Source organism: Marmota monax, unplaced genomic scaffold, assembly GCF_021218885.2.
Source record: "Marmota monax isolate L192 unplaced genomic scaffold, Marmota_monax_Labrador192_F-V1.1 WCK01_AAM20220418_F8-fsc00055, whole genome shotgun sequence".
NCBI classification, from domain to species: domain Eukaryota; kingdom Metazoa; phylum Chordata; class Mammalia; order Rodentia; family Sciuridae; genus Marmota; species Marmota monax.
In genome coordinates this window covers 8,880,090-8,904,882 of record NW_026695205.1, presented here as the reverse complement: position 1 = coordinate 8,904,882, position 24,793 = coordinate 8,880,090, and the positions used below count along the sequence as shown (strand labels likewise).

The following is a 24,793-nucleotide window of genomic DNA, read 5'->3' as shown; positions in this document are numbered from 1 at the left end:
AAGGAAGAGAAAAAATTAAATTATCACTGAAAAGGTGAGCAGAGACTTCAAGGAAATAATAGCATGAATGGCCCTTAAAGGGTATAGATGATGGGCCTCTACAGCCAGAGAAAGCATCCAGGCAAGTGTGGGCATGTTACTGTCACAGTAAGAATGTAGAAAAGAAAGACAAGGCAGGAAAGGGAGGGGACTGAGCCAGGGCGATAAGGCCTTTATCTCACAGACTAGTGATTTCTATGATGGGATCTGTAGACTCTAGGGGCATGGGAATGATTTTAAGATTCTATTTGTTTCCTATACAATCTTCTAAGTTTCTTATTTTCAAGTTGACTAAAACTCTTTTTGTCCTTTTCACCCTGCCCCCCACCCTCATCACACACACATACACACACACACTCACCCCACGTTCTGGTCATCTGGATGCTCACCTAGAAGCCCTGATCACCAGGTGGTACTGGTGTCTCAATGCGGGTTTTAGTTACTACCTTATTGTAGCCAAGTAGTGCCATTTCAATTATAGCAGACTAAGGGATGAGAAAAAGACAGAGGTGGATCTATTTCTTAAATGAAGGGAAGGGAAGGCCAAATGGTACCACAGCATGCTGATGTCTGAATACAGAAAAGCAGTTGAGTCATCACTGAGAACAGGCCCATGACTACCTCTGTACTGTATTCATGTTGAACTGTTGATAAATACCCTTTGTTACATAAGGGTATTAACTTAAACATTCTTCATTTTATAGTTTGTAATGAACTTTTAAATTAGTTATATATCTATTTGTGCAAAAGTTTATATGCTTAGTTTTATGTTTAGCCATATCTAATTTGCATTATCAAAAATTAGACTAATTTGTCAACATTAAGAGTTCATGAGAGTGACTTTTCTCCAAAATGATATATTACCAAAAGAAATGGGGAGTAACTGAAAATATTAGGTGTATAATTCAAAATAAAGCAGTATTTTTAGAAGATTGTTAATGTAATAGTGACAGGCAAGCTGATCTGACTAAAAAAGAATAAGGGATATAAGGAACAGTAAAAGCTTTTGTGTTAGTCAGCTTTTTGCTGCCAGGACCAAAATATCCAGAAAGAACAACTTATAAGAGGAAAGGTGATTTCAGTTCATGGTTTCAGAGGTTTAATCCACAGTTGGCTGAGTCCACTGTTCTGGGTCAAAGGTGAGGCAGAACATCATGGCAGTGGGAAGCTGCTCCATTCATGGTGGCCAGGAACCAAAGAGAGGAAAGAGTCCACAGAAGGTGAACCCTTCCAGGGCACATTCTAGTGACCCACCTCCTCCAGCCATGCCCCACCTGCCTAAAGTTACCACCCACTCAGTCCATTCAAACTAGGGTTGAATGATTAGGTTATAGTACTCATAATCTAATAATTTTACATCTGATATTCCTGCATTAACACAGGAGCTTTTGAAAAACAACTCAGATCAAAACTATGGAACTTTTGAATTCATAGTATGCTGATTGGGAAAACAATAAAAGCCAAGATATTTTTAAATATTTTCTCTTATTTTAGACTCCAGTGTTTAGATGGCAGCAGTCAAAAAGGAAGTGAATAGGGTTGGGGATATAGCTCAGTTGGTAGAGTGCCTCCTTTGCATGCACAAGGCCCTGGTTCAATCCCCAGCACCACATACACACACACACACACAAAAGAAGTTAATAGAAGCCATTTTTCAAACAAGAAGTAACAGCAGCACTGAACTTCATAGAGTGTGAAGTTGAAAAAAGGGTTAAAAATTACTTCAGGATTTTGAGTCCAGTGCTGGGGTGTAGCTTCGAGGTAGAGTACTTGCCTAGCATATTTAATTAAGGCCCTTAGTTCAATCCCCAGCACCACAAAACTAAATAAAAGATCCTGAATCTAAGAGACTGGAAGACTATTAGCACCTTTAAGAAGAAAACTAGTAATTCAGCCAAATTAGTCAAGGAAAAACAGTGAATTTAAAATTTTAGATAGAAACACAAGGTGCGCTATACAAGCAGTTACAGAGCAGAAACCTGACCAACGGATGAAAGATTGAATAAACTCCATACAGAAAACTGGTGACGTGGGACTGCATCCCAGTACGGTTAGAGAGAGCATGAAGGATGCAGGTAGTTTAGAGTTGCAATGATGAGCACATATAGGGAACAACTATTTTAGCAACTAGTGACTTCTTATTAGAAACAATGCAGACCAGTATACAATTGAATTTTTAAATGTGCTAACAGGAAGAAAAGCTTAAAACTGTCAACTTGAAATTCTATGTCACTATAAAATCTTCCAAGAATGATAGTAAAATAAAGACCTTTTCAGATAAAGAAAGCCAAAGATATTTGTTACCAGCAAACCTGAGTATAAGAAATGCTAAAGGAAGTTATTTCAACTTTAGGGAAAAGAGAAGAAAACAGAATCTTCAGGAAAAAATAATGGTATAAAGGTTAGCATGTGAATAGTACAAAAAAAAAAACATTATTTTTTTCTCTTAATTTCTTGAAAAAAATATATGCCTGATTAAAGTAAAACTTCAACATTAATTGTGGATTTCAAAACCTACGTATTTATAATACACATCAAAAGTACAGCATAAGCCTATGTAGAGAGGTAGTAAGTGGACCCATACAACTAAAAAGTTCCTTTACTATAAGTAAAGTCATAACATTATTAACTCTGAGTGTGAAAACTAAGGATATACATTGTATTCCTTAATGATTATATAAGAATAATCCCCACACCAGCATCATCAACATCATTTTGTGATTCTGTACCACACTAAAGCTTGAAAACCACAGCCGAAGGAAGGAAGGAAGGAAGGAAGGAAGGAAGGAAGGAAGGAAGGAAGGAAGGAAGTCGGGGGAGGGGAGGGAGGGAGGGAAGGTGTTATGGTTTAGATCTAGAAATGTCTCCCAAAGCTCATGCTTTGAAAGCATGATTCCCAATGTTAGAAGGTTCAGAGTGGGGCTTTTAGGCAGTGATGAGAGGTGAAATCTCATCAGTGGATTAGTCCATTTGACTATTTGTGTTAGAGTCTGTAAACAAGTCAGGATGGCGCCTGGCAAATGTTAGAGTCTGTAAACAAGTCTGGATGGCGCCTGGCATTTTGCCAGAGGGAGTGGTTTGTGAAGTAACGCCAGGGAGCCATTAAGTGTGGAGATTCCTTATTGGTTGACTGCTGTATCTAGTTTATGTTAATTAAGATAAGCTGTGTGGAATGTATAAATACCTCTGTTGTCCTACAATAAAGGGCTCTCACTCCTGCTGTATCAATGTACACAAGTTGTTCGTCACCCCCCCCCCCCTTATTTTGCTGCTGCAGCCGTACTCCGGCAATTTGAATGGACTACTACATGGTAATTGGCAAAGTCACTGGGGGCACGCCTGGGGGGTTATATCTTATATCCGGTTTCTCGGGCTCTCTCTGCTTCCTTGCTGCCGTGAACTGAGCAGGTCTTCTCTGCCATGTTCTGCCTCACCTCTGGCCCAGAGCAATGGAGTGGACAGCCATGGACTGAATGTCTGAAGCCATAAGCCCAAATAAACCTTCCCTCCTATAAGTTGTTCTGGTCAGATACTCTGGTCACAGCAATAAAAATCCAACTAATACAATTATGAAAATAGCTTTAACCTCAGAGATTCCTAAAAGGTCTGCTGGCCCCAGAGCCTGAAATTATGTTATATAATGGAATAATCAAAATATTTAATTGGCTCATAAATGTCATTCAGTTAAGTCATTAAATCTATGTATATTAAAATAGGCATAGATTTATATGGGTATACATACATTGTGAAATTTATCTGTTTAGATCTTCTGAATATATAGCATAAAACCCATAAGAGAATAATATAGAATGCATATATAGTAAATTTTGAATCAGATTATCATCACCCCTAGTTTATTGATTATTCAGAATTGAAGATTTCCTTCATTAATCACTTTGATGTTTATCAGATTTGACAGGGCAGAGGAAAAAATCATCACTGACTATATATTAACATTTTAAGAAAATGTTTTATAGAGAGAACAACATTAAGAGAAAATTTAACAAGTTAGATGAATAATATTTTTTAAAATTAAAAATATATAAAAAATTGGTTTGTATAGCTAATAATCTAAGAGTTTTGTATTTCCAAAAGTCTCTACATCAAAATCTATGTGAATTAACATAATCTGATGTCAAAGTCTTGCCTGGAATCTTGAGATTTTCTTTGTGTCATACTATACCCTACAGTTACCTGCAAAACCTCAAAGCAAACCTGTAGCCAATGAATACACCCACATACTGTGGGGAAAGACCAAAAAACACCTTAATCATCAGTGTTCACCTTCTCCTGGCAACAGCAGGGTATAGATGACAACAAAACCCTATTCACAAGCCCATGAAAATCACGCTTTGATGAGCAAAACAGTTTATAAAACTGAAATTTACAGAAGCAGCCAGGCTACTGTACAGGCAATTCACCCTGACCTGAGGCTTCACTCCACAATCCAGATAATGAACAGGAATGAAGTGAAAATGAAGGATGGGAAGAAGCAAAAAGATTTCTACAGAAAAAATTTCAATTGTATATGTGCAAGAACTTGTGAAAAGAAGTTTTAATCCTGACATAGCCAAGAGTGCTTGAAGTAACAAAATTGTTAGATAAATAGTTACGTTAAATATTAACAGACAATTTAAATCCTATTGAAGAAATGTGATTTTTTAAAAAGTTAAATCTAATGAAACAAAATTAAAAGGTATTTTAACTAAAAAATAAGGCTAATGTGTCTTTAAAACACGATCAGTGTAAACTCAAATCAAAGCTAGACATTTTAAGAGTTTAGATTCATTTTCAATGCCAAAGTAAAAAAGAAATCACAAGCATTACTAAATTCAATAAAAGGAATTTAATACTAATCCAAACAAATATGCATAGTAAATAACACTAGGCATAAAAAACAGGTGGAAAAGTTTTCTGTTTCCCAGACAGCAACATGTAACTAGGCAATACCATTTCACTAATAATTTTCCAGTATTTTTTAATTGAATGTAAAGAGAAACCCACAGATTGGTTTGGTTGCATGTTACCTTTCTGTCACTGTAATAAATACTTGAAAAATCAACTTTAAAAGAGAAAAGGTTTATCTTGGCTTACAATTGGGAGGTTTCAGTCAATAATAACTAGCTCCATTGTTTTTAGGCCACAGGTAAGGCAGCAATCATGGCAGGAATGTCTGGCAGAGCAAAACTATTCATGTCATGGCCAGCCAGCAAATGAGAAAAGAAGGGGTAGGCAGCCCATTATTACCATCAAAGGTATGTGCTCAATGTCCTGAGGAACTCCCACTACGCCCAACCTCTTAAAGTTTCTACCACTTCCCAAAAGTGCCAAGTTGGGGACAAAGCCTTTAACATATGGGCCTTTAGGGGACACTTGAGATGTAAACTATAGCACACTATAAATGTCTTTTATGGTTTTCTGCCTTGGAAGTAATAAGAAAAATTGTAAAATTACAATTTTGCCAAACAAGAGTTTGGATTCAGCTGAAGTATTAAATTAAGAACTTAGTAATGCACTTAGAATCTCAAATTAATCCATTAGCTGATCATAAAATCCATTCTGGTATCAAGTAGGATTATAAAAGAGACCTAATTCATCGAGTAGCATTTCGGATCCTCCATTTAATTACACACACCCAGATCTAAAATACCCATTTTTCCCTATCAGTTTCCTAACAATATAATCCATAAATTCTTTGCAAAGCAGTAAAAAGGAGTAACCAATGTAAGAGCTTTATATATGTACCCACAACATAGTGACTGATTGTATGTATTGGAAACCATCAAAATGTTATTAAATGAGTAGAAAACAATAAAGCAGGGTCTACACCAATAGAAGGCCAATAGAGGATCTACAGGAACTAAGATTTCCAGGAAAGGACAAACACCACTCCTTACTATGAAGACAAGAGGCTCAGCATAGCAAAAGCAACTAAGTTAGCTACCTGGACTAAAATAAGAGAACAGTTTAAAACAAGGAAAATTCATGAAAAAGAAAAACAAAACAGGGTAGTAGGATGGCAGGCCAGAAACTGGAAACTATAGAAGATTGGGCTAATGATCATTAGAACTCCAGTCAAAGCCCTTTTCTGGTTATTCCAGAAAACAAGTTAGCCACACAATCACAAAGCAAAGCTAAGTTTCATGCCACCTTGTGGGTGGGATAAGGTCTGTCCTAATCTTAAAAAGAGAGCAACTCTGGGGCTAGTGCAAGAACAGTCAGAAACTGACTTCAAGTTTCTAGGAGACTTTTACAAATGAAATCATATAGATGCTATACATTGATTCACTGTTGGAAATTCGTTAGCTTTGGAGGCAAATGAATAAAAACACTGGACCCATTAACTCACATGAACAATAACAACAACCATATTTAACCTAAACTTAATTCTGTTGTGTTCTTTTAAAAAGAAATCGCTTCTCAAAGCTAGAAAGTCTTTTGCATATTTTTAAAATGAGTCACAGTTAAGGAGATCCACAAATTTAGGCACCATCTTTCAAGAACATTGTTTCTTCTCTTTTTTTTTTTGGCCGGGGGGGATGGTGGTGGTTATCAGGAATTGAACTCAGGGGCACTCAACCACTGAGCAACATCCCCAGCCCTATTTTGTATTTTGAACTCTCAATCCTCCTGCCTCAGCCTCCCAAATCACTGGGATTATAGGCATGAGCCACCACACCCAGCTGTTTCTTGTCTTTATTTTAAATGGCTCTGATTTCTGGGCTTTGGCAAGACCTATATAGCTATTCATAAAGAGGCTTAAATACAGACTTAATGCCACATCCTTGCCCACAAATTATGTAATTCTTGCCCCCCGTCTGTTGGAAACACACACTGGACACAAGCCTGCACTTCTACTCTGCTAGCTCCCAGCAGGTTGATACAGAAGGCAGCACTGCTGTCTAGTAGTCTCATAGTGTAGTCTAGCATATGCAGCTTTAGCATGACCTCTGGGAACTCACTAGAAATTCAATTTCTTTGGGTCTAAACCTGAAATAACAAGTCAGATACTCTGAAGGTGGCTCCAGAAATCTATTGAAAACTCCTCCAGGTTATCCTATTGCACACTAAAGTGTGAACCATTTCTGTGAGTAAGGTAAATGGGAAAAACACAGTAGCTTAAGGACCACTCCTCCCAGCAATGAAAAAAGATAATATGATCAGAAAAGCCCATGATTTTAACTTTTTGAATCACAGTCTTTCTTAATCCTACCACACTTCAAAGCTACATAATTATAAAGAGATCATGAAGGTGCAAACTCCTTGAATTTTAAATTGTTGTCTTAATATACCCTTCATCACTTAATTTTGAAGACTGTTCTAAATCAGAAACACAAAAAATGAAAATAAAGAATACATCATGAAAGTCAATTTCCCTCCCATCTCAGAATCTCAGTCCTTCATAAAGGCACAGGCTCTTTAGAAATACTCAACACATATACAAATATAGAGACATGGCTCTTCTTTCTTCTTCCTTCTTCCTTCCTTCCTCCTCCTCTTCCTCCTCCTCCTCCTCCTCCTCCTCCTTCTTCTCTCTCCTTCTCCTTCTTCTTCCTTTTTTCTGATATTAGGAATTGAACCCAGGGGCACTTTACTACTGAGCTACATTCCCAGCCCATTTTATTTTTTCTTTTGAGACAGGGCCTCACTAAGTTGCTGAGGCTGATCTTGAACTTGCGATCCTCCTATCTCTGCCTCCCAAGTTGCTAGGAAAACAGCCGTGCACCACCAAACCTGGCAAGACATGGCCCTTTTCTTTTTAACCAATGAGACTATACTATCTACACCCTACTCAATTTCTATATAGTCATTGTAAAATATATATAAATATAAATATATATATATATACACACACACATATATAATGATAAAATATATAACAGATAAGCTACATTTAATAATTGTAAAGTGAACATCTGCAGCAACCACCATCTACATCGCAAGTCCTCTTAAGGAGCCCTCTTCACACATCTCCCCAATTATTACCCTTTTTCTCTTCAGAGGAGGTTATTACCTGACTTTGGAATAACCTTTCTTTATATGCATTCTTGACATATATTAGTAACCTTGGCCCTTATTTATATGAAAAGAATCATATCATCTTTTGCTTTTATCTTGCCTGATGTACTCAACTTCAAGACTATGATATTTATCTTTGTTGCTATGTTTGGCTCTGTTTGACAGTCAGGAAAATTACACTTGAAAGTAAGCAGAAGTGATACATGCATTTCCATGGCTATAGCAGCACAATTCACAACAGCCAAACTATGGAACCAGCTTAGGTGTCTGTCAGTGGATGAATGGAGAAAGAAAAACGTGGTATATGTACACACGATGGAGCTTTAGTCAGCCATAAATAAAAATGAAATTATGACATTTGCAGGAAAATGGATGGAACTTGAGAACATTATGTTAAGCAAAGTAAATCAAATTCAAAAAGTCAAGGGTCATGTGTTTTCTTTCTCATGTGGAAGCTAAAGAGGAAAAAAGAAAACAAAGGGACGGGGATCTCATGAAAATCAAGGTGAGAGCAATAGAGTAGAGGAAAGAGATGAGGGGGAGGCAGGAGGGGAGGGAAAGGACAAATACTGGGGAATGATACTGGCCAAAATATATTGTTATATGGTGTGTATGCACAATAAGTAACAAATCATCCTCCATTATGTACAATACACCAATTAAATATATGGGGGGAAGTTCCTAATCCAGCAAAAAAGAAAGTAAGTAGAATTTCTGGGTAGTAAAAGTAAGTGATCTTTTTACATTGCCTATGATTTCTAAATTTTCTACTATATATATTCTAATAATACAAAAATCCCCCTGCTCCCCTCAAAAATGCAGCTACTGAGACAAATTCCTGGCTTAAACTTAGCACTGCCCACCCCTGTATTTCCTTGGTGTCATGATCTTTATTTTATTTTATTTTTATTTTTTGTGGTGCTGGGGATTGAACCCAGGGCCTTGTGCATTCGAGGTCATTATTTCTTAATAGGAGCATTCTGGTAGTTTCAGTATCTAAAGAACACATTTCTCAACCACAACTTTCAATTTTACTGAATTATACATCAGTATAAGATGTTCTCCTTAGAGGAATGACATTTCCTAAAGAACCCAAATTAGTTTTTTATACATTACCTAATTTATCCTCACGTCATAGTTGTGAAAAATTTGAGGCATGTGTTTTGAATCATTAATAGCAATCAGAATAAGTAAAAAATCATGGTAAAAAACAAAACCTTGTAAAAACATTTGAAATTTCATCCTCTGATTGAATCCAATGCTTAAAAAAGATTTTGATTACAGTTTTTCCCTCTTAAATTGTGGATATTATAAAGAATGAGGAAAGGAGAATGAAGAGTTTATGGCACAAATCATTAGGGGGGAAAATAAGATTTTTTAAACACTCCAGAACCATCCTACTTCATTCCAATTTGCTTACATTTAAATCCTAAGGAACACTGCAAACCAGGGTATTCCATGATGACCATCATGAAAGATCTCTGGAGAAATAAATGGGTAACCTATTCTGCCACACAGAAGCCACCATGTACATGCTGCGTCAACACAGAGATGAAGGAGATGCAAGTTGGTGACATGTTAGAAATGAATTAACAACCAAAATAAGTGAGGGCTTTGAACCACAGGGGTTCTAGAGTAAAAAGATATCTGAGTGTGAAGAAAATTAAAGAAGAGTGCTATTTATTAATCCACTTAAAAACAATGATAGAGACCATGTCCAACATTTTCATAAGTGTCAAGTCCTCCCATCCTTCAACGTGTCATTTGAAAACCCCAGGTTTTCAGATACCTTTCTATAAGGTACTATTGAAAGGTTAATAAAATAGGTACTTGTCACTCCGTTTTTCTGTATGCTTAACAAAACACTGTTGAAATCTTGAGAACTGTTTGCTAATCTTGTTCCCAGAATGTGCTGTCCCCAACTGCCAAACTGCAGAATGTATCCCCTCACCCGGTTGCAGGCAAACCGCCCACTCGCCCTGACCCATCAATGAACTTCCCTCCCTGCCCTCTCCAAGGAAAGTATATAAACTCTGCTTAAGCTGTTCCCGGGGCTCTCTTTGCTCTATTCAAGTGAGCTCTGAGCCCCAGCATGCTGGACCCCAATAAACCCTTTTGCTGTTGCATGAGACAGTCTCTTGGTGGTCTCTTCCTCTGACGTTTCGCCGGTCCCTTACACTATCTTTTCTTTCTCTTTCCTCCTCATAAGATCCAATTTTAGTTACCTTGTAATATTTTCAGAACTTATAATCTGCCATGTAACTTGAATTATCTTCCAAAGTCTTAAAGCATGGGCTGGTCTTCCTCAGCTTTTTTGTTTTTAAACATTTCCTGGCAAACAAACATTGTGTTCCCTGAATCCCTGGGTTTCTAGCTCTGTAGGAACTGGCCCAGGTCCTGGTTGGAAGGGGAGGAAGCATCCTGAAGGATAGAATCAGAGTGTGGGGGGAGAAACCCCATCTTCCTGTTAGTCTTCCTTCTGTCACTGTGGAATGATAAGGCACCGCTGCAAAGGAAAGGTCAGTAGATCCAGGAGACCAGTGCCACAGAGAGGAATGAGAGGCCCTATATTTGCTACAAATTCTTTGAGGTAATGCTTTCTTTCAGTTGAGGTCATGTCTAGCTATGTTCACTGTTGATTATCATGAGTTCATTATCATGACTTAGTCTTCTAATAGACAAGGACATGAAAATAAATGAGGTCATCAAAGCTCTGTACGTAAGCTGACAGTAATTCTCTTCCTCCTAAAGTGTCTGTGCATACCTAGAATCTAGAATATCAACATATAAAGATCCCAGAGGCACGTGTAGCAAGTTCCCTAAATGGTAACTGCTGAATCTTAAAACACAAATATAAGGAAAAACAGGAATTGTTTAAATTTATTTTTACAAAATTGAAACAAAAATTTAAAATATTATTTAAAAATAAAACCATATATGTAAAAAGAAATATAAATTGTTACTTTTATCAATGATATTTGTTTGTGGTATTGACACTTTTGAAGTTATTAAAGCTTAAAACCATGACTTAATTATGCCTAGAGTAACTCAAGATGCCTATTTTAGCAGGCCCTTTCCTTGGTATTAATCTCTACCAGTCTATTTCTTTCCATAAAACTGGATTACATTCTAATCTTAACAGAGAGAAATGCCAATCTAAGAGACTCACCTAGCCACAAAGAAACTCTACCACTGTTTCCATTAAGTCGGCACTACACTGAGCTGGTGCGCACTCAAGAAGCTGCTCTGGTAGAGAGGAATGTCCTGGAAACCCAGAATCTCCATCACTCTAAGATATTCTCACCAACCTAGAACTCAGCACAGAGGACTACCCCTGAGTCATAGGAACAACTGTAGACCAAAAGCAGACTCTTCCCCCAATCATCCCTGTGATTCTTCTTGACCTACCACAGAGAATAAACTAGCAATCTTCCCTTAGGTATCAAATTTCATAAGGCTTGCCTCCACCAGAGGAAGTGAAGGTGTTCCATGCCTTTAAATTTTCTGAAAAGTGATTCTCATAAGTGTTCATCAGAACAAGCTGAACCCAACTGTAGACTTACTGAAACAAAATCTCTCAAGTTAGGGCCCAGGGATAGGCATTCTAAACAGTACCCAAGTGTTCTGGCACTTCAAAGTTAGAAAAGGACCATCTCACTTAGTAGTGGCACATCACCCAGGTCAGGTTCTACTTGCACATCCTGACCAGTTATTATCTTAAGATGCTTTCTACCACTGGAGAGAGATGCTAACTCCTATTCAAACGTTTGTGGAATTCCCTCTATATCAACTCTGGGCTGGACCATGTGGCTGCTTTAGACATTGGGACATTAAGGCATGCTGTAAGCAGAGGCTTGATGGGCACCCTACATTGGGGAATGTCTTTAAATGCTCCTCCAGGAAGCCAGAAACCTGCTATAAGAAGCCCAGCCTAGGCTACTGTATGGTGAGAGGCCATGTGGAAAGTATCTAGAGGATGAGCACCAATCCTGTATACTTCAGCCGCAGCCCAACTGACCAAAGCCACACAAACAACTCTAGGTATGCCAGCTGGAAAGTCACAGGATTACAAACCATAACAAACTGTTTTTAAGAAACTTAGTTCAGAGTCATTTGTTCTTTAGCAATAGATAACAAAGCCCTATTGATTCAGTTGTTTTAAAAATGCTGTATCAGGGGCTGGGGATGTGGCTCAAGTGAGAGCGTGCTCGCCTAGCATGTGTGAGGCACTGGGTTCGAGTCTCAGCACCACATAAAAATAAAATAAGGATATTATGTCCACCTAAAACTAAAAAATAAAATTAAAAAAATATTGTATCATATGATCTCTGAAACTATCATCAGCAGCTAACATTATATTGATTGCTTTACATTGCAACCTGTGCTAACTGCACCACAGGTATTAACTTACTTATGAACTAGATTCTGTCACTTCCGTTTTACACAAAAAAAAATATGGGGATTTAGGAAGATCAAGAAATGTTTCCCAGATCACAAAATAAGTGAATGTCAAAGGCATAAAAGTGTAAGTCATTCAAAACACACATTACAATCATACTTGCCAGTGCAGTAGGATGCTCACCGAATGCTTACTCATTCCTCCCTCTAGATTCTTGCTTCTTCTAATACTGACAGATAAGCACAGATCTTCTGCTTTAACTATATACAACATCAGGCTCTGAAGACACCCTAAGGTTCCTGACGCAGACATTACAGTTGCTAGGCACTGGTGTTTGGCTGCCTAGAGTTCTTTGTTCCAGTCAGATGTGAAGAGTACAGCCTGACTTCAGAAGATAAATGACACAGTGACTTTTCATTGCTTGTCTTTGATGGAGACCATAATTACAAAGGCATTTGTAACCACAGCATTAATCAATGAAGCTATCAAATAATCAATCAAAACCATCTATTTTAAAAGTCTCCAAAATGAAGACATCAGGAAAGACTAAATCTATACTTCTTGACTCTGGGCATTTAAGACAATAATGTATTGCCAAAACTACACACTTAAAAAAATGAATTTTATGTTATGTAAATTATGTGTCAATAAAGTTGGCTTAAGAAACGAAGGCTAAGAATAAGGGAATTAACATTCTTACAATAACTTGGAAAAACTGAAGTGGCTATTTACAACATACTAAAATTTTTACCTTATTTCAGGACAAAAATGGAGTAAGTTCAGATTGTATTAATAAAATATAGAGCTCAGTACACATGCTAAATTTTAGGAATAACCAAGTAAAATTACAATTTGTGGCAAACCTTCTATAAAAGATCAGATAGTTAATAACCCAGGCTTTGCAGGCCATATGTATATGTCACAACCACTCTGCTACTGTAGCATAAAAGCAGCCATAGACAATGCACAGGTGTGGCTGCGTTGCAGTGGAACTTGATTCACACAAATGGCAGCTAGACCCATTTGGCCCAGGGTCTATTGTTTGCTGACTCCTGATCTATGGTTTTCAAACCAGCAAATAAACATAAAGGAGAACAATAAGAATACTTTATCCATCCAACAAAAGGCTAGAAATAAAAAGAAAAAAAAGCACAGGAAAAGAGTTGCCGGCAGGGGAAACTTTAAGCAAGATAAATAAGAAGTGAATCCAGACAGATCAGTAATCAGAATAAAGGGCAAGAGAGTAAATCCAACATTAATAAGACTACTAGAATAAATTGAAATTTTTCTTCTAATTTTTAAAAAGAAATCACCAAAGTCAGCCATAATGAAAATAAGATACACATTGGAAAGAAAAAGCTAAAATAATTACAAAAAAAATATGATACCCTCTAAGGTGAACAATAAAAAATGATGGAAATAAGTGAAATACTATAAAATAACTAAAAAGATATAATAACCACAAATAATAAAGTCTTAGAATATACAAAGCAAAAAAAGTGAAAAAATCACATTAACAATAACAGGTCATTTTAACACAGGAGAATTAACATGGTATTTTTTTAGATAAAAAAAATCTTGATCAAGCAGATAAAAAAGTAAAAGGCTACAATCTGAACAACCTATTTGAATAAATACTTATTTAAGTATAAAGAAAGGAGACTGCATCAAACCCCCTTCTTTTCAAGCACACATTAGAATTTTTTTTTACCTAATCACGTACTAAGTTGATAAAGGAGATCAACAAATCATAAAAAAAAACCCCATAATCCTAGAGACCACATTTTCTGATGTCTCGGCGCTTACCATACTGGGGTGGGAGGTGTCTGGCTAGTATTCCTAAGGAAATCACATTTTGAGAGTAGAAAGAAAGATGCACATTCTGGGCATCAAAGGATGAATGAAAAGGTGCTGAGAATGGAGCAAGTGAGGAGAATTGGAGCCTGAGGGTCTGGGTAGCTCTGGAAAGGGGGCCGTGAGCTGAAGCAGGAAGCGCACATGTCTCCCTTGGAACCATGCAGAAAGGACCCCAGGGCACCTGTGGGTACCAGCATCCTTTGGATGAAATGGCAGCGTTTGCATATGACACACACGCATCCTCCCACACTTTAAGTCACCTTTAAACTATTTATAATAATTAGCACAAGTAAACACTGTGTAAGCAGTTGTTGTACTATATACTGTTCAGGAAGAAAGGACAGGAAAGTCTGTACCTATTCAGTATGGATGCTATTCTTTTTTGTCTTTTTTTTTTTATTCAATGCATTTATTTTAATTTTTAATTAATTAATTAATTAAATCTAATTAGGCATATATAACAGCAGAATGCATTTTTATTCACTGTACACAATTGCACCACAACTTTTCATTTCTCTGGTCGTACACAATGTAGTGTCACACCATATGTGCAGTCACACATGTACCTAGGGTAATGATGCCCATCTCATTCCACCACAGATGCTATTCTTTTCCAAATATTTTCTACCCACAGTTGGTTGACTCCACAGAGATGGAACCCATAGATATAGAGAGCTGACTGTACTTAGGAAAAACAGACTATCACAAATAAAAAAGAAAATAGAAGGAAAAAAATTCTGCTTTTAGTCAAATCATTATCTTTTACAAAATAAAAAGCTTAATTCCTGCCAAGCATAGCGGCACAGTCCTGTATGTAATCCCAGTGATTTTGGAAGCTGGGCCAGGAGAACTGCAAGTTCAAGGGCAGCCTTGGAAACTTAGTGAGACCCTGTCTCAAAATAAATAAAATAAAATAGAAAGGTCTGGGGTTGTAGCTCAATGATAAAGTGTCCCTGGGTGCAATGCCCAAGGTTGATGTGGGGTATGGGGGTATTATTCCCATTTAACTAAGAAAGCTTTAGGGAGGTATTCTACTTTGCAATTCTCAAGAACTTGCTTATTATTCATCTCTTAACTCAGCCAGAATAGTAGTAATTCTCTAAATTTTACCATAAGCTATGAATATTTTTCATCTAGGTAAGATGTTAGTAATTAAAATCACCCTTCATGCTAATTATTATGCAACTTCCTACCAGTTTGTTTTCTGAATTGATCTTTAAATTAATGGAATACAGCAAATAATCCCATCTATGGAATTAAGTCATTCTGGATTCGGGTTGTTACCCTGTTTAGATTCCACACCTACAGGGGATTAATAACTAAACCTGATATATGGTATTATAGCTCTAAAGGATAATCCATGCAGGGGCAGAATGATATAATGTGATAGAATGAAGATAATTTTGGTACAAATCCCAACCCTGTCCCACAAGAGCTGTGTGACTTTTACGCAGGTTAACATCTCACTGCCCAGGCCTCTTCTCTGTTATGGGTCTCAAGTAATACCTATTCTCTTTGTTTTGACAATTAAATAATTCTCTAAATTTGTGAAGTATTTAGCACTTCACAAACATGAGCTACAATTTGTAATAAAAGTCAAACTGTTTTTGTTCTATACTTGGGAAAGGCCACTTCCAAGATTTGAGGGTCCTCTGCCATCTCCCAAATCATTACAACTGACAATCCCAAGACACCCATTTTCCTCTGAAGGTTATTAGATGTTGAGACAGATTAGCAAACAAACTTTCAATATTTCAAAATGAAGTTTTTGAAACTTAATACACATCTACTTCTTCAGAACCACTGAATGTTATCCTTTCTGAAAGTTGAGAGTCTTCAGTAAGTGACTAGCAGAATCTTGAGATTCCTCCTAAACCAAAAATCATTAATTTCATTTAAAGCTCCCATAACTCAGAAATTCATAGGATATTATCCCTATTGTTTTATGTTTCAAAAACGCATGCTAAGCTCTATGATTTTTGTTGTTGTTGTTGTTGAAACAGATTTACAATGCTTAAATTTAATCTCTTCCCACCAAAAAAATTCACACCTCTTTTACAGTTACCTGGAACATGAATGACATGAGGGAAATTTAATACTAAAAGTCAACCAACTCAATTAGCCCAAATTCAGGAGGATGAATTGGTAGAATGTGTCTTCTAGTGCTCTCCGGGCACACAGCATCAAAAGTGCCCTTAGGGTGCACATCAAAACTCTTGAAAAGAGGCTGAGTAAGAATAATCTGATTTTAAGAAGTGAGAAACTTGACAGATAAGACCTTTCTGCTACCAGTCCTATTTCAATTAGCATTTCAGAGGCAATTGTGGCAAAAAAATTTACAAACTGCATAATATTCTAATAAATAATTTGTTTCATACTTAATTAAATGCAGACAACACCAAAGTTTCTCCATCTCTTAAAAAATCCGCTTGAAAGTATTCTCCATGAAAATTCAATTAATTTTTACAACCAAAACACAGCATTGAGATACAGAATATAATTTACTCTTATAAGAATGTTCTACACAGTTTCTCACAGAGTAATAGAACACCTGACTCAAAGGCTGAGATAAGACTTTTAAGCCATCCAGACTCATTTCAGTCACTATGCTACAAATAATGCAACAAAGTTGTTTGATGAATTAATCTGTTAGAAGAAAGAAAAATTTCTAACAAAATTTCAGCGTTCTAATAATTTGAAAGCCTAAAATGTATAACCATTCTGTGTGCAAAAGCAGCTCTCACAAATTTGTCTACCACCTCCTGCCCAGTGCCAATTGTAAGAGGCAATCAGAAACCAGCTACTAAATTCACCAAATTAAACAATAATCCTCCTTCTTGAACTTAAGCTGGACCTAGACTTTAACTTGGGAAAATATTAAAGTATTTTTTCTTTAATGATAGGATTTTTGTCCCTGTGGATGTTGTATTTTGCTAGCATTTTAAACTACTGTTGTCTTACTAAGGAACTATTCAATTTCACTTAAAAATTAAAAGATAATGAAACTAGTAGCAACAGCAGTAGTAGAAGAGTAGCAATGTCTAACATTGATAGAGCCTTACCTAAGAGCAGAGTATTGTTCTACCTACAGTGTCATAGTTACTTCTTGAAGCATACTATAGCTCTCATTTAACAAATCAGGAAATGATACAACCAGAATTCAAACCTAGATAGCCTGATAAGAGAGCAATAACAAAATTTCATCTTATGAATGGAATTAACTTCATAATTAATAAGGACATAAAAATAAACATGTTGCATATTTTTAAAATTAAAAATGTTAAAAAAACACAAGAACATTCATCTTATTTTTCTTCCCTTTCAACCTGACTCCCAAAATGACAACATGTATTTCAACCTGCATACATAAAAAGACTGCAAATGCCTCACATGCACTGTTATTGTTGGGATTGTAAATGTATCCCAAAAGTTCATGTGTTGAAGACTTGGTACTCAATACACTGGGGCCTTTGAGAGGCGATGTGATCATGAAAGCTCTGACCTCACTAATGGATTAACCCATTTATGCATTACTAAGTTAATGAACATTGGAGAGGTGACAGAAACTTTAGGAGGTGGGACCTACTTGGAGGAAATAGATCACTGGGGACATGCCTTTGAAAGGTATATTTTGTCCCCCCACCCTGTTTCTTGGCCACCATGAAGAGCCTAGCTTTGCTCCACCATGAGCTCCCCACCATGTGCAGGGATCTACCTCACCACAGGCATAGAAACAAAAGACAACATAGATGGCAACCATGACCAAAATAAATCTGTCCTCCTTTCTGTTGATTTTCTCAGGTTATTTTGTCAATTTAGCAATGGAAAGCTGACTACCATACACTTTATTTTTCCTACCATCTATCCCCAAAACTAAACTTTCTTTTATCCCTAACTCTCTTGGAAGTGAGAAGTGAAGTCACTGCATCCACATTGTTATGCAAAATTACATATAAGATGGTGTGAGGGTGAAGAAAAAAGAGAGAGAGAGAGAAACATGTCACAGTAGATTGGGTAGAAAGAGGTGATGGGAGAGGAGGGGAGGGAAGGGGAGTGGGGGATAGGAAGGGTAGCAGAATACAATAGACACTAGTATGGCCCTATGTATAAACGTGACTGTATAACTAATGTGATCCTGCAATCTGTACACGTGGAAAAATAAGATTACGTACCCCATTTGAATCAAATGTATGATGTGTCAAGATCATTGTAATGTTTTGAGCAACTAATAAAAAAAATTAAAAAAAAAAAGAATAGAGCTAAGCATTAAGGCTGTCTATATACACATGACGATTATCTATGCCAAGAAATTCTTGCCTAGAAAAATAAGGATTAAGAGCTGAATTCAAGCTCCCGTTCGCCTGCTTCTCACAGACAAACTGCTACGACTCAGCACTAAAGGATCCCGCTGAAACAACTGGTCGGCCCTTCTGAACCTACGGAGGTAAATGCCAACCGAGCCTTCATAGGCAGTGGCCACAGGATTGAAACGGGGCTTGGGAGAGACAGTCAGGACCCACCCATTGCATTGGTCACCCGGCAAAGGGAACGAACTGTCGCCATTTGCATGGGATACCACCATGGCAGAGAACTGACGTCACCAGAATGCGGCAGAGGAGATAACTTCATTGAAACCAGCGGCAACCGGTGTGTAATCCCCTGGCCTTCCCTCTCCACACAGCAGGGAAACCTTAAGGGCCCCTCCCAGCTCTCCCGTGAGCTCCATAGCCAGAACGAGGGAATCAGGAGGAACTCCCGGCTACCGCTCCCACCAGTGCTGACAACTGAGGTCTCTTGCACCAGCTACCGGGGGCGTGGCTACTGGAGGGCAAGCAAAATTTGCCGAGGGTTCTCAGCCCCAAGCTCTACAAACTTAGGGTCTGAGGGAATGGCAAACAGGGAGAGTGTGCCCAGTCGTTCATGAAAACAGGGCTCCCGGGAGCAGCAGACCTGGCGTGTAGCCAGTATTGTGGTGAGCGTCACCGGTGAGCGGGGCCTGGCTTGAGGAAAAGTGGGGAAGTGACTAGACACAAGAGAAGGCCCTAGGCACTCAGGATTGGAGACCCGCCCAGTCTGGGAGGAAGAGCTGCTGCACAGTGATTGGTTCCCGTGTATTGAGAGGAGAAGCTTGGCCCAGGGGGCACAGCTCCACCTACTGGAAGAGAAGTTAATCAAACTCTAAGACTGCATTTATTAATTTTTTTTTTTAATTTGGGGTTTTTTTTTCATTTTCATTTTTTTGTTGTTGTTTTTTAAACTTTTTTAATTTTTTTTAATTTAAATTTTTATTTTTTAATTATTTTTTAATTTTTTTTTCTTTGTTTATTTTCTTTTTTTTTTTTTTGTTTTGTCTTTTCATTTCTTTTCAATTTTCTTATTCCCCCTTCCTTGAATTCTACCTGCTTACTCTCATTCTCTTTAGTGACTTCTTCCCTTCCGTTCTAATACCTTTCCTCCCAAGCATCAAATAAATTTATAGGAGTAAACAGTAACTCAGCAGTCAAACAGAACAAGAAGTAACATGAGCAGCATGAAAAAGCAAGGAAGAAAAGGAGTACAAACAATGCAGGACAGCCTAAATATTGAGGAGGACCTAGAGTCATCAGAAAAATGGTCAAATAAAGAACTCAAGGAATACCTTAGACAGATGGAATGGAACCTTAAAGAGGATATGAGACAGCAAATTCAAACAGTGAAAGAACACATTAAAAATGAATGACACAAACAGATAAAAGAAGAAGTTACGCATCTTTATCAGGAGATAGAGATTATAAAAAAAATCAAACAATAATTCTAGAAATGAAGGAAACGATAAACCAAATTAAAAACTCAAATGAGAGTATCACTAACAGAGTGGAGCAAGTAGAAGTCAGAACGTCAGATAATGAAGACAAAATATATCATCTTGAAAAGAGTCTAGCCAACTCAGAAAGGCTGGTAAAAAATCACGAGAAAAACATCCAAGAGATATGGGATAACATAAAAAAACCAAACTTAAGAGTCATCGGGATAGAGGAAGGTATAGAGGTTCAAACCAAGGGTATGAGCAACCTACTGAATGAAATAATTATAGAAAACTTTCCAGAAATAAAAAAGGAAACGGATATACAAATTGTAGATGCATACAGGACACCCAACATACAAAATCACAGTAGACCAACGCCAAGACACAATGTTATGAAGATATCCAATATACAGAACAAAGAGAAAATATTAAAAGCTACAAGAGAAAGAAGGCAGACTACATTCAGGGGTAAACCAATAAGGTCAACAACGGATTTTTCATCACAGACGCTGAAAGCGAGAAGATCCTGGAACAACGTACTTCAAACACTGAAAGACAATGGATGCCAACCAAGAATTCTGTATCCAGCAAAATTAAGCTTCAGGTACAACAACGAAATAAAAATCTTTCATGATAAACAAAAGTTAAAAGAATTTGCTGCCAGAAAACCAGCATTGCAAAGCATCTTGAGCAAAACACTACACGAGGAAGAAATGAAAAACAATAACCAAAACCATCAGTGGGAAGTGCCTCAGTAAAGACAGAGGGCGGGGGGAAAGCTAATCATGGAGAAACAAACTAAATTTAAAAAAAAAAGATAAATAATCAAACATGGCTGGAAGTACAAACCATATATCAATAGTAACTCTAAACGTTAATGGCTTAAACTCTCCAATAAAGCGACATAGGCTGGTAACATGGATTAAAAAAACAAATCCAACAATATGCTGCCTCCAGGAGACACATCTGATTGGAAAAGACATACACAGGCTGAAGGTGAAAGGTTGGGAAAAAATATACTACGCACACTGTCCTCGTAAGCAAGCAGGGGTGGCCATCCTCGTATCGAATAAAATTGACTTCAAGACTAAGTTAATCAAAAGGGATAAGGAAGGACATTATATACTGTTAAAAGGAACCATTCACCAACAAGACATAACAATTATCAATATTTATGCACCAAATAATGGTGCTGTGACGTTCATAAAACAAATTCTCCTCAAGTTCAAGAATCAAATAGACCACAACACAATAATTATGGGTGACTTCAACACACCTCTCTCACCATTGGACAGATCCTCCAAACAAAAGTTGAATAAAGAAACTATAGAACTCAATATCACAATCAATAACCTAGACTTAACTGACATATATAGAATATATCAACCATCATCAAGTGGATATACTTTTTTCTCAGTAGCACATGGATCCTTCTCAAAAATAGACCATATATTATGCCATAGGGCAACCCTCAGTAAATATAAATGGGTGGAGATAATACCATGCATTTTATCTGATCATAATGGAATGAAACTGGAAATCAATGATAAAAGAAGGAAGGAAAAATCCTACATCACATGGAAAATGAACAATATGTTACTGAATGATCAATGGGTTACAGAAGACATAAAGGAGGAAATCAAAAAATTCTTAGAGATAAACCACAATTCAGACACAACATACCGGAATCTATGGGACACAATGAAAGCAGTTTTAAGAGGGAAATTCATTTCCTGGAGTTCATTCCTCAAAAAAAAGAAAAAACCAACAAATAAACGAACTCACACTACATCTCAAAACCCTAGAAAAGGAAGACCAAAACAACAGCAAATATAGCAGAAGACAAGAAATAATTGAAATCAGAGCAGAAATCAAGGAAATTGAAACAAAAAAAACCATTGAAAAAATTGATAAAACTAAAAGTTGGTTCTTTGAAAAAATAAATAAGATCGACAGACCCTTAGCCATGCTAACGAAGAGAAGAAGAGAGAAAACTCAAATCACTAACATACGGGATGAAAAAGGCAATATCACAACAGACACTACAGAAATACAGAAGATAATTAGAAAGTATTTTGAAACCCTATATTCTAATAAAATAGAAGACAGTGAAGACATCGATAAATTTCTTAAGTCATATGAGCTGCCCAGATTGAGTCAGGAAGACACACACAATTTAAACAGACCAATAACAAAGGAAGAAATAGAAGAAGCCATCAAAAGACTACCAACCAAGAAAAGCCCGGGACCGGATGGATATACAGCAGAGTTTTACAAAACCTTCAAAGAAGAATTAATACCAATACTTTTCAAGCTATTTCAAGAAATAGAAAAAAGAAGGAGCTCTTACAAATTCATTCTATGAGGCCAACATCACCCTGATCCCGAAACCAGACAAAGACACTTCAAAGAAAGAAAACTACAGACCAATATCTCTAATGAACATAGATGCAAAAATTCTCAATAAAATCCTGGCGAATCGAATACAAAAGCATATCAAAAAAATTGTGCACCATGATCAAGTAGGATTCATCCCTGGGATGCAAGGTTGGTTCAATATACGGAAATCAATAAATATTATTCACCACATCAATAGACTTAAAGATAAGAACCATATGATCGTCTCGATAGATGCAGAAAAAGCATTCGACAAAGTACAGCATCCCTTTTATGTTCAAAACACTAGAAAAACTGGGGATAAAAGGAACTTACCTCAACATTGTAAAAGCTATCTATGCTAAGCCTCAGGCTAGCATCATTCTAAATGGAGAAAAACTGAAGGCATTCCCGCTAAAATCTGGAACAAGACAGGGATGCCGTCTCTCACCACTTCTATTTAATTTAGTCCTTGAAATACTAGCCAGAGCAATTAGACAGACAAAAGAAATTAAAGGCATAAAAATAGGAAAAGAAGAACTTAAAATATCACTATTTGCGGATGATATGATCCTATACTTAGAAGACCCAAAAGGGTCTACAAAGAAACTACTAGAACTAATAAAGGAATTCAGCAAAGTGGCAGGATATAAAATCAACACGCATAAATCAAAGGCATTCCTGTATATCAGTAACAAAACTTCTGAAACGGAAATGAGGAAAACCACCCCATTCACAATATCCTAAAAAAATATAAAATACTTGGGAATCAACCTAACAAAAGAGGTGAAAGATTTATACAATGAAAACTACAGAACCCTAAAGAGAGAGATAGAAGAAGATCTTAAGAAGATGGAAAAATGTACCGTGTTCATGGATAGGCAGAACCAACATCATCAAAATGGCGATATTACCCAAAGTTCTCTACAGGTTCAACGCAATGCCAATCAAAATCCCAACGGCATTTCTGGTAGAAATAGATAAACCTATCATGAAATTCATATGGAAAAACAAAAGACCCAGAATACCAAAAGCAATTCTAAGCAGGAAGTGCGAATCGGGAGGTATAGCGATACCAGATTTCAAACTGTACTACAGAGCAATAGTAACAAAAACAGCATGGTACTGGTACCAAAACAGGCAGGTGGATCAATGGTACAGAACAGAGGACACAGAGACCAATCCACAAAATTACAACTTTCTTATATTTGATAAAGGCGCTAAAAGCATGCAATGGAGAAAGGATAGCACCTTAAACAAATGGTGCTGGGAAAACTGGAAATCCATATGCAACAAAATGAAGCTGAACCCCTTTCTCTCGCCATGCACAAAAGTTAATTCAAAATGGATCAAGGAGCTTGATATCAAATCAGAGACTCTGCACCTGATAGAAGAAAAAGTTGGCTCCGATCTACACATTGTGGGGTCGGGCTCCAAATTCCTTAATAGGACGCCCATAGCACAAAAGTTAATAACTAGAATCAACAAATGGGACTTACTAAAACTAAAAAGTTTTTTCTCAGCAAGAGAAACAATAAGAGAGGTAAATAGGGAACCTACATCCTGGGAGCAAATCTTTACTCCTCACACTTCAGATAGAGCCCTAATATCCAGAATGTACAAAGAACTCAAAAAATTAAACAACAAGATAAAAAACAACCCTATCAACAAATGGGCGAAGGACCTGAACAGACACTTCTCAGAGGAGGACATACAATCTATCAATAAGTATATGAAAAAATGCTCACCATCTCTAGCAGTCAGAGAAATGCAAATCAAAACCACCCTAAGATACCATCTCACTCCAGTAAGATTGGCAACCATTATGAAGTCAAGCAACAATAAGTGCTGGCGAGGATGTGGGGAAAAGGGTACACTTGTACATTGCTGGTGGAACTGCAAACTGGTGCGGCCAATATGGAAAGCAGTATGGAGATTCCTAGGAAAGCTGGGAATGGAACCACCATTTGACCCAGCTATCGCCCTTCTCGGTCTATTCCCTGAGGACCTTAAAAGAGCATACTATAGGGATACTGCCACATCAATGATCATGGCAGCACAATTCACAATAGCTAGACTTTGGAATCAACCCAGATGCCCTTCAATAGATGAATGGATTAAAAAACTGTGGCATTTATACACAATGGAGTATTAAGCAGCACTAAAAAATGACAAAATCATGGATTTTGCAGGAAATGGATGGCATTAGAGCAGATTATGCTAAGTGAAGCTAGCCAATCCTTAAAAAACAAATGCCAAATGTCTTCTTTGATGTAAAGAGAGCAACTAAGATCAGAGCAGGGAAAAAGAGCATGAGG

The 24,793-nt window shown here is 37.2% G+C and overlaps 1 protein-coding gene across 6 annotated transcripts in view; it reads right to left on the bottom strand.

Annotated features, from left to right (window-relative positions):
- Nme7 (NME/NM23 family member 7) overlaps positions 1–24,793 on the bottom strand; it is a 190,074-nt gene that overhangs the window by 78,642 nt on the left and 86,639 nt on the right. The window lies entirely within an intron of this gene.